This window comes from Lipotes vexillifer, unplaced genomic scaffold, assembly GCF_000442215.2.
Source record: "Lipotes vexillifer unplaced genomic scaffold, Lipotes_vexillifer_v1.1 scaffold442, whole genome shotgun sequence".
Classification (NCBI taxonomy): Eukaryota; Metazoa; Chordata; class Mammalia; order Artiodactyla; family Lipotidae; genus Lipotes; species Lipotes vexillifer.
In genome coordinates, this window is record NW_006790311.1 from 3,727,843 (window position 1) to 3,739,687 (window position 11,845).

Here is an 11,845-nt window from a genome sequence, read left to right on the forward strand (position 1 = left end):
GCTGAACCGTAACAATCGGGGATAAGAGTGCCTCGTAGACTATTTTATGTTTCCTCCTCCTGGAAACAAATCCCTCTTCATCACTATGCTGGACTGGCGCTGTCAACACTGGGCAGAATGGGGCTGTGTCTGTCATAAACATCAAGGGAATACATTAAAACCTGCGCAGGAATCTTATGAGCAAAATGTCAATCCTAGTCTCTGAAACTTTTCGGAAACTAATGCTCTGTTCTTTCTAGTGTGGGAACATCTTTTGGAAAACTAAAGGTAACATTCAATCAGCTGTTTGACAGTACAAGTGGCCACAGCCTTGTCTTCAAATGCTATTCCTCAAGTCCTCTATCAAACCATGAAATTCAGCAAATAAGCACCATTGTCCTTCAGACGTACTCCAGGGCCACGCACATAGTAGGCACTCCATAAATAACTAAATAAAAAATGGGGATTTTTATCTAGCTAGCTGGTATTGAACAGCTGCACAGCCCTGTATTAGGTGCTATGGAAATTCCAAAAGGGAGAATAACTCACTTTTCTTCTTTATATAGTTATTTTTCTAGTTGATGAAATGAGAAAAATGATGACCTTGCTACTCAACAGTGGGGTCCTCGCAGACCAGCAGCATGGACAGCACCTGGGAGCTGGTAGAACTACAGAGCTCAGGTTCCACTCCACGTGGTTCATATGCACATTAAAGTTTGAGAAACTCTGGTGTAGGTAATGTATTATGGGTACATAAAAGATGAAGAAATGACTTACGGAAGGATGCTAAAGGAAAACTTCAAGAGAAGGTGGCGCTGAAATGGGCCTTGAAAAATGTGTAGCTAGAGGCATGCACAAAGATTCAGAAGCGAGAAAACAGTAGAGAACAGGGAATAATCCAATAAGCAAATAGATTGTGGGGAAAACGGGAGATGAAATTGAAAGATCCTTTAGGGCAGATTACCATACTAAAAGCTTGGGCTTTTGTAGTATAGATATAAAAGCATGATTGTCTGAGTTTTAAATAGTAATAATAATACTAATAGTAAATTTAACAATAATACATTAATAAAATTAAAGTTGTAGTATAAAAAATTGGAATGGTTTTCTTACTAAGAAACTAGAAACAAAAAAGAGCAAGCTGGAGGAATGAAGTGAAGCATCTTGGCTTCACAAGGGTGGCTATAGCAGAGGTCATGGTATATGAGATTCTTGGCCACGTCGAACCCTGAGAAGACCTGCAAGCTAAATGTCAACTCTTACCCCATGGTGGCTGCCAAAGAAATCCTTAAGGAGCTTAGAAATTTAAAGAATTACTTTTCAACTCACAGTGTGTGGAGTTATGTCAGATATAATCTAGAATTTAGATATGGTTCTGGGTCTTAAGAAGCTCTCAACAAAACTGAGAGATGCCTTAAATATAGAGATAGCTATTGAGAGAACAATGAACGGTGCCGGGAGAGTTTTAATAATGCCCTTTAACATGGAACTAAAGCACACCAGCTGCCTGAACTCTCTCAAATCCAGCGAGCAACTTCTTGCACTATGTCTGATGGTCATTTTTCACAGTGAGGTTTCATTTGTTCTATTGCCCAAACTGTAAGTTTCAAATTTCCCAGCATACTGCTAAACAGCTTCCTGGCATACTTATATAAAGAGGGATTTTGTAAAGTCAATGAATTTGGGAATTGGAAAAATCTCATGAAATCTGCCCATTTTCTTTTTTTCTTTTTCTTAACATCTTTATTGGAGTATAATTGCTTTACAATGGTGTGTTAGTTTCTGCTTTATAACAAAGTGAATCAGTTATACATATACATATGTTCCCATATCTCTTCCCTCTTGCGTCTCCCTCCTTCCCACCCTCCCTCTCCCACCCCTCTAGGTGGTCACAAAGCACCGAGCTGATCTCCCTGTGCTATGCGGCTGCTTCCCACTAGCTATCTACTTTACATCTGGTGGTGTGTATACATCCATGCCACTCTCTCACTTCATCCCAGCTTACACTTCCCCCTCCCCATGTCCTCAAGTCCATTCTCTAGTAGGTCTGTGTCTTTATTCCCGTCTTACCCCTAGGTTCTTCATGACCGTTTTTTTTTTTTTTCCCCCTTAGATTCCATATATATGTGTTAACTGAGCCCAGAGAGGTTTAAGTGTTTAGCAGAATGATAAAGAACTCCAGGTGACAGACTATGCATTGACCGGGAGTTCCTTACTGAGTGTGGGTCATGGCAAATTTCTTTATCTCACAAAGTCTTAATTTCCTCAACTGTAAAATGGAGATAATGATACCAACCCTTTCAGAATTATTGAGGAGGGTTATATAAAATAAAACTCTTGCATATTACTTTATACATGATAAAATGGTCAATAAATAATGGTTACTATTATTATTGTTGCTATTTTATCACAGTGCCTGGCATTAGTAAGCATTGACTAATTAACAGTAATAGTGGTTTTTATTTATTATTATTTTACTGCCCAAAGTGGCAGAGGTTATGTATTCAGATATTAGAGCCAGAACCCAGATAGCCTATATCCCTTACCTCTTTTTCTAAAAGACATGCATTTAAATAATCAAAAAAGGATTCCCTTCCATAATCATAGGTTGAGTAGCCTAATCAAGAATTTCACAGGAGAAAAGCACCACAATTTCTATTGAATGGCAGTCTGTCTGTACCATTGTTATGCCTAAAACCAAGAAGTAAGCATTCTTCTTACAGTGAGGAGCAAACTCATTGAAAGATTGCGTAGCACATATGGGGAAATATTGCAGCTTCCTGAGATAAACCGATATCTTTTTGATAGAAATGTGAATCTTTTGTGGAGTAACACTTTGGCAACTAGATATAAATATAAGGAAGTCATAAGCTGCAATGGAAAATATTGCGAGAGGTTTTGTCTGTTGGGTTTTGTTTAAATTTGCTTTGTTTTGTTTCTGCTTTTTCTTTAGAACGGTGCTTCCCAAACTGATTTGCATAGGAATCATCTAGGAATCACCTGAGAATCAGGTTACAAGGCAGAGACTGACCCAGCAGGTCTGAGGTAAAGCCAGCCTGACGGTCTGCACTTCCAACAGGATACCCAGACATGCTCATTTTGAGTAGCAAGGCAGTGTCTCGACTCGGTTAAATTCATGAGTGGTTATAACAAGAAGGTGTTTGGATGGCAGAGGCCACTGAGGAACAGGCAAGAAGAATCCGGGCCACACGCTGAGCAGAGGTTTGATTTTTATCTTAGCTGCGACACAAGCCCAGCCAGGGAGAATGTGCAGCTCAGCACCTGTGCCCACCGCCCAAGCCACGTGCCAGGTGATGGCTGCATCTGACAAGGCTTCCTGCCTTTCCTAAGAAGCCAGGGTTTGAGTTATTTCACCTCTTATGTCAAGAAACTGGCATCACTGCTCTTCCCCTACCAAGAGGAAACCTTTTGGTAAAACTGGAGGGCACCAAAAGGCACTATATTTTTCACAATTTTAAGGGAATTAAATCTTTTGGAAATTCTTTGTACTATGTTTTGCAACTCATTATGCACTTAAAATTATTTCCAAATGAAAAGTTGACACATTTTAAAAATGCACAAAAGACTAAAACCCTGAGAGTTTCTACTTTTCCACATCTCGAAAATACAGATTGCATTTCCCTCATTGAGAGTATTTTCTTGACACCTCCACTAAAAGTTTGCTGCTTGACTTCACTCTAGGAAGCACTGTCCAAACTGTCCCCTCTGTTTTCTGGATGCAGCGCACCAGCACGTGGTCAGCAGGAATATCGAATCTACCCTCTTCTCTGAGAATCAAAATTGATCAAAAAATATCCTTCCCTCACTGCCCTAGGTAACTTTTTTTTTTCCATCTGCTCTCCCAAAGCATTCACAGAGTGCATCACATCACTTAACAATTATCTTTTATTTTTAATCTCTTTTCAGGTAACATCTTGCCTCCTAAAATAAATTACGTTGATTCTTTTTTAAAATGAAACATATATTTCTCCTTCTGTGTCTGTCACAGCGCCCCACGAGGCTGGGCACGAGGGAGAGATTCAATCAATATCTGTCCCATTGAGGGAGAGATTTGCTGATCCCGTCAACCTGACCTTGTAGCCTTTCTTCAGAGTCTATGTCTTTCTAACAATGAATCATTAATCCACAGATTCCCCTTTGGAAAATTGGCCTAAGCCACAGTATTCTCCCAGATAAGCAAACCATCACTCTAAGCAGAAAAATTTAGCCTAAATTTGTGTAAGTGCCTCAAAGCTACTGAGGTTCCTATGAGATATGACTCCAGCCACAGCTCTGAACTCACATGCCTTTGCTTCTAATCAGGTCCCACCACCAACCAAGTCGCTCATGGTATCAAACCTCGGAGTCCTCATCTGCTAGATGGGGATAACAAGACCGCCCACCCCACAGACTTCATTGTAGATTAAAGAAGGAACCCATGCAAAGCACCAAGGGCCCTGAAACATACCAAGTGCTCAGTAAACTTTGGGGATGAGTATCCTTCCTTGGGTGGAGTGGAGAAGACCAGGTATTATATCCAGAGAATCATCTAGATTAAAAAGTTTGAGTTCCCTAAAGCTACATTTTCAGTAGAGCAGGGACAAAGGACATGAAGGGCAGAAGAATGAGCTGTCTTCACACCTAAGCTGGCCCAGGATTGAAAGACCTCACAGGATTCCCCTCAAATGCCACTAACTTGCTGTTCACCACATTTATTTTGCTCAAATACTAAGTACATTTTAATTCCCATAAAGAAGGAAAGAGAGAGACAGAGGAGGGAGAGGAGGGAAGGGGGGAGGGAGAAAGGATGCTCCAGCTCCCTTCTGCTGGTTGATGCAGAAGTGGGAGTTTTGAGTGGGTAATTAGAGAAGGAACATTGCTGTGGAAAACAGATCTGATCACCAATCAATAAAACCACGAGGAACGGCAGAACTTTAATCAGTAAGAAATCAAGCAAACACTTTGAGGCAATCAACAAGGGAAACGGCAGTGGCAACTATTTGTTTCCAGAGCATTTGTTTGCCCTCCAACTCACCCTCCCTGGGCACCTGCACCCACACACCCAATTTGTTACAGTGTTACTTCAGACCGTCCCTCAACCTTATTGGCAGTATTCTTATTCTTCAAAGCTCTATGCTATTTACAACTATTCTCTCATCTTCATGAGATAGGGGGAGCACAAATCATTATTCACATTTCTTTCATTATTCACATTTCAGAGATGAAGAAAATAAAGCACAGTCACGTCAAATAACTTGTTCTGGGCTTCCCTGGTGGCGCAGTGGTTGAGAGTCCGCCTGCCGACGCAGGGGACGTGGGTTCGCGCCCCGGTCCAGGAGGATCCCACATGCCGTGGAGCGGCTGGGCCCATGAGCCATGGCCGCTGAGCCTGCGCGTCCGGAGCCTGTGCTCCGCAGTGGGAGAGGCCACAGCAGTGAGAGGCCCATACCGAAAAAATTAAAAAATTAAAATAATAACTTGTTCTCAGTTCCAAAGCCAGTCTCTAACAGAACCCAAGCACACTCTACTCTCCTGACTCCAAAGCCAGAGCTGGTGCCAGCTCTGACCCTCATCGCCTTTGAATTCCATTATCATCTGAGGCAGGGAACTGGCCCAGATCCATGCTGTCAACCTGTTCTCCAAGGTCACAGCCCACTCGATGTTGAAGGGTTACACCCTGTTACCCACCCTCCCCTAGGCTCTACTCTCGGACCTCTTCGCACCTCTAACATACTAGCACCTCGGTGTAAGGAGCCGGTAAGGCAAAGATGCCCTCTCTGTAGTCAGGCCCTCAGCTTCCCCACATACATCCTCAGCGGCAGAACCAGGATGGAAGAGGCTGCCTGGCTGCCTGCACTGTTTGTTTTTTCACTACTGAGTTGGCAAGGATGTTGATTTACAATTAGAAGCAGCATGCTTTTTCAAATATTAATATTAATAACTACAATGTAGAACACATGAAAAGGTCTTTTCATCTTCAAAGCACTTTGCAGACATTAACTCATTAGCTCTCCCTCCCCTCCCTTCAGAAACAAGAGGTAAGGAAGAATCTCCACAGTGATAGTGGCCACCCAGCGCCCTCCCTGCCCGGCCCACGCCTGCAGAAGCAAAGGGGTTTCCCTTTAGATAAAAAGAATGCAGGCGGTGCCATCCAGAACCATAGTTGGTGAAAGAGTCAGAGTGCCAGGCATTTTACAGATGAAATGGAGCTATCAGAGTTACCGTTTTTTAGAACCTGGATTTCCTGTTGTTTAACAAATATCTCTCTTTTCAGTTGCACAGTAATGGTATGAAGTAGGGGGGAAAATGGCCTTGTGATTTACAGCAACAAAAAAATCTTACCCAAAAGGTAATAAGGGAAACCTGCAATCGAATGCCTTGATCTTGGTAACCCAGCATCTTTTGAATAGTTCGCCTACATGAAATGTAACTTTAAAAGGGGGTAACAGAGATGTTTTAATAGTAGAGGAAAAGCCCCCAACAAAGTGAGATTTTGCCAGATATAAAATGACCAATGCAGGAGAGCGGCCCCCCACACCCCCTGCTTGTCCACAGCGCTGTCCAAGGATTCAAGCTCTGTGGTGGAGGTAAAAATTACCCTCCTTGACTTTCAGAATCCCCCTGCCTCAGGTACAGTCCCAAGGGAAAAGTACAGTCCCTTGGACAACTGTGAGTCACAGGACAGGGAAAAACACCAAAAAGGCTAGTTTGACCTGCAGTTTGACCTGCTAGTTTGACCTCAAATCCTAGCAATTTCCTCAAAATTAGGGCAATTAATTAAGCTACTGAGGTTAAAATAAAACTTAAAAAAAATTAAAAAGTAAAACAATGGCTCACTAGGAGTGTAAGAGAAAAAAGGAAAGAAATGTCTACATTTAACTACAGCTTTATTTCTTTGCAAGTGCTCCAATCTGTGAAGAAAATTCAGTTTCTGACAAGTGCTCGGCGAGTGCCTAAAACGTGCATATGCTTTTGCTCTTACAAAACAGGGAAAAGAGAGAAAAGGTCTTGATTTCAGACTACTCTAACAAGGTTAGGAAGTATTTTTGAAAATGGTTATTAAACAATTGAATTGAAAATACAGAAAAATGTGAAAAGAGAAAGCCGCTTGTATCCTGAAAGTCCCCATCAGTTTACCGGTTAATTCCACCAAATGAAAAAAAAAAAAAAAAAAAAAGGAAAAGGGACTGCAAAGTTTTAGGCAGAAACTCACACCTCACTTACCACTTTGCCGGAGAAACTGGGTGAAGAATAGGTCCTGAGTGAGCTTCCCTCAATGTCTGTGGTCTCCTTCCAACTACCTGCGGGAATCCTCTGCTCCGAGGCTAAAGCGGATGCAAAGACCATAATGTTTCTAATAGAGCTGCCTCCTTAAATTAGGGGGTGTGGTCAAGCCCAGAAAAGCTGGAAAAAAGGCAGTGTTCCACTGGCCCCTGACTCCATGGAGGCAGCCACTAGGACAGGCTCTGTGGTCTAGATGGAAAAGCGAATCATGTTACTGGTTAAGGTAACACCGGATCACAACCTTAATTTATATCATTGAAATTACCCTTCTGTTAAATGTAACTCAGCCACCGAAAGTAGCCGGGAGGGAGATGAGCAAAAGAGAATTCCCTCAGTGGGATAACTCGTGTTTCCGCCTTTGCTATTGCTTTAGATGTACCCTCTACTGAATATTTAAATAGTCATGACTCACATTTCTTGACCTACTCCTCCGAGCCCTCATTTAACCTAGGTCAGGGGTCAGGAGAGGGCTATAGCCTCAAGGCAGGAAAGTCTCAGAGAGCAGACTGTCTACCACCCCATCACCTGCTGGTCTTATCTCTAGTAACCTGGCTTATCTCTAAAAACAATAAGGTGATATGAAGTGTGATGTTTCCTAAGGAAAAAACTTAATTCTAAGGAAGAATTAACTCTCTCAAAATGAGAGCTGGGGGGCTTCCCTGGTGGCGCGCAGTGATTGAGAGTCCGCCTGCCGATGCAGGGGCACGGGTTCGTGCCCAGGTCCGGGAGGATCCCACATGCCGCGGAGCGGCTGGGCCCGTGAGCCATGGCCGCTGAGCCTGCGCGTCCGGAGCCTGTGCTCCGCAAAGGGAGAGGCCACAACAGTGAGAGGCCCGCATACCGGAAAAAAAAAAAAAAAAAAAAAATGAGAGCTGGGGATTCTGAAAATTAAGTCTGACTTTAGGTGATCTCTAAAATAGATTAGTTGTAGTGACTCTGATTCCTAGTCCATGGTGCAGGAATAAAAGGGCAGAAATATTCATATATTCCTCATTTAGAGAAAATATAAACAATGTGAAAATCTTGTTCTAGGTGAAAATATACAGCACTTTATATCCACATGTTCAGAACCATGGTAAGAATATTACAGTATAATATCATTTCTCTGAATAGGATTATTTCATTACAGAATTTTTTTTTTGGAAAGTCAGTATTTGGCTTTGTAATTTAAGGCTTTTATCCTAAAAGTTTCCATTTACTTTGAGCAATGGATGGGAGTTAAAATGTGCCATGGTTGACTCCTTTCCCTTTCTAATGAAGACACAGATGCTCAACTTTGAAAAACTGTGAAAATGTAGTAAGTGTCCTTCAGCGCAACATCATCCTCATCCTTCACTGTACAAAGGTAGCAATGCAGTGAAGATGGTGTTGTCATGAAAACAAGATTTTACGGCTCATCTTTTACCTTTGCACATTAAAAGTCTTAGAGAAAAGGAAGAGATAGCGCTATTGGTTCAGTTTTGTTTAATAAATGTCTGTGCCAGGCACTGGGGGAAATGACAAGTCCACACTGGAGTGGGAAGACAGACACAGAAATCAACCATCTCCATCAAGTGTTAATACATGCTATGAAAGAATCTGTGAAGAGAGCTTCGGAAGCTTCAGACAGTCCCCTGCAGCCCGGTCAGCTCCAGCACACCGCCCCATTTAAAAAGCCCATGGGCAATTAAACCAATCACAACCAATTATAATTGTATTCACTATGTTCGCAAGAGAGTTAAAAAAAAAAAAAGCAATGTAGAGAAGACCCGGATTCTTGGCTTACATGGGTGTATAGTGTGATTATTGCAGAGCTCTGGAGTCTGGCATTGTCTACACAGAATTCACATAGACGAAAACCCTTTAGAACCTTAGGGCCAACCTATCATGGTAGCCGAGAGCATAGCTAGAAATCTATAGAGTGTAAAATAAGCCACACCCCTGCTGAGATGGCCTAGAGAATGCCCAGGAAAGCAGCAAGTTTTGTTTTAAACAGTATCTTCGAAAATATAGCATTAGATGAATATCTACACACAAAAGAATGAAGGGGGACCCTTACCTTAGCCCTATACAAAAATTAACTCAAAATGAATCAAAGACCTAAACATAAGAGCTAAAACTATAAAATTCATAAGAGAAAAAAAATACATAGATGGAAACTTCATGACATTGGGTTTGGCAATGATTTATTGGAATCACGCCAACAGCACAGACCAAAAAAAGAAATAATAGATAAGTTGGACTTCACCAAAATTAAAAACTTTTTTACATCAAAGAACACTATTAATAAAGTGAAAAGGCAACACACAGAATGGAAAAAAAAATTCATATCCTTTACAATAGATTACGGGATATATAAGGACCTCTTACAACTCATCAACAACAACAAATAACTCCATTAAAAAATGAGCAAAGGAAAAAAATTTTTTAATTAAAAAATAAAATTAAATATCGGAATTTCAAATAGATGAAAAAAAAATGAGCAAAGGACTTGATTAGATATTTCTCCAAAGATATACAAATGGCCAATAAGCACATGAAGAGCTTGTCAACATCACTAATCATTAGGGAAGTGCAAATCAAAGCCACGATGAAATACCATTTCACACTCATGAGGTTGGTGTGTATCAAAAAAGTAATAAAATAAATAACAAGTGTTGGTGACAATGTGGAGAAACTGAAAAACTTGTTCATTGCTGATGAGAATGTAAAATAGTGTAGTCACTATGGAAAACAGTGAAATGATTCCTTATAAAATTAAACATAGAATTACCATGGAATCCAGAATCCACTTCTAGGTGTATGCCCAAAAGAATCGAAAGCCGGGACTTGAACAGATATTTGTTCATAGCAGGATTATTCACAACAGCCAAAATGTGGAAACAACCCAAATGTCCATCGACAGATGAATGGATAAACAAAATGGGGTCTATACAAGCAATGGAATATTATTCAGCCTTAAAAAGGAATGAAATTCTGATACCTGGTACGACATGGATGAACCTGGAGGGTAACGTGCAAAATGAAATAAGCCAGATGTGAAAGGACAAATGTATGATTCCACTTATATGAGCCATCTAAAATAATCAAATTCATAAAGACAGAAAATACAATAGAGGTTACCAGGCTCTGAAGGGAATGGGGATTGGGGAGTTAGGGTTTGATGGAAACAGAGTTTCAGTTCAAGATGATGAAAATGTTCTGGATCTGGGTGGTGGTGACAGTTACTTAATGCCACTGAACTGTACACTTAAAATGGTTAAATGGTAAATTTTAAGTTATGTATATTTTACCAAAGAAAAAATATAAATATACTTTTCTGAAGGAAATATGTATAGCATTAGGGTTAAGTAGACCATCCACAGAGAAAAGGCTTCCTCCTCCACGTGAATGGTACAGGGCAAAGGTAAAGGTAAATGATCCTCAAAAGAAGAGGGTATTGGGACTTCCCTGGCTGTCCAGTGGTTAAGACCCCGTACTTCCACTGCGGGCTAGGGGTGCAGGGCTGGGAGCGGGGCACAGGTTCCGTCCCTGGTTGGGAAATTAAGATCCCTAATGCCACGCAGCCAAAAAAAAAAAAAAAAAAAAAGCCACGATGCACCATGTGGCAACAAGACCTGAAATGGCCTCTGTTTAAAAAAAGAAGAAAAGAAAAAGGTCTGAACTCACAGGAGGAGCACAGGTTCTCCCTCCACCTCACAGAGCCCTCAGCTCTGTCATCCATCAAACAGGGGCTAATAACACCAGCCCAACCGCACGAGGTTGTTATAATTACTGTATAATTGAATGACTATCAAAACAGTAAACTGGAAAGGCAATATTGGTTGTTCTTTTCATGCTCTGCAATATTACATTCTATGGAGAAGGACCTCAGTTGAGATGACTCTATAGTTTAAGATCTTCAAGAAAAAAAATTAAAGCCCCATGACCTCAGGGACATGTATACCTGTGGCTCCCATGTGAAAGATTTATGTTAAAAGAATTGTTTATTCAGAAACAGACTCACAGACATAGAGAGCAGACTTGTGGTTGCCAAGTGGGAGGGCGGTGAGGGGGGATAGACTGGGAGCCTGGGGTTAGCAGACGCAAGCCATTACATATAGATCGGACAAACAACCAGGTCCTACTGCACAGCACAGGGAACTCCAGCCAATCTCCTGGGATAAACCAGAATGGAAAAGAAGATGAAAATATATACTTTTATATTTATGTATAACTGAATCACTTTGCTATACAGCAGAAATTAACACAACGCTGTAAATCAACTATACGTCAATAAAATATTTTTTTAAAAAAGAATTGTTTACTTACCTGAAAGAGTATCTTCATAGCCCAGCCAAAAGGATGGTAGTTTCAATATCATTTAGATCCAGTTGGAAGAGGGCCTGAATGAATGTAGAATAATTACCACCAAGCTCTTTGCTGTTTTTGCTGTGAAGAAATCTTTTTTCTTTTCTCAGCATAGCAAGCTGCATTGCAAGTTAGTATCTCCTAAGAGGAAAAATGTGGAATTGAATTCCCAGAATTTTAGCCTTGCCAGGATGCTCGGCCCTTCCACCATCAACCTTCCCTCCCTCCCACCCCAACCCCCAAAATGCAGGAA

The 11,845-nt window shown here is 41.2% G+C and overlaps 1 protein-coding gene across 1 annotated transcript in view; it reads right to left on the bottom strand.

Annotated features, from left to right (window-relative positions):
* The window catches only part of ETS1 (ETS proto-oncogene 1, transcription factor), a 131,127-nt gene extending 123,849 nt beyond the window's left edge, over positions 1–7,278 (bottom strand). Inside the window, exon 1 of the mRNA XM_007463628.1 lies at positions 7,204–7,278. The gene's annotated coding sequence lies outside the window, so the exon portion shown is untranslated. The remainder of the gene's footprint in view (positions 1–7,203) is intronic.
* Positions 7,279–11,845: the final 4,567 nt, after the last annotated feature.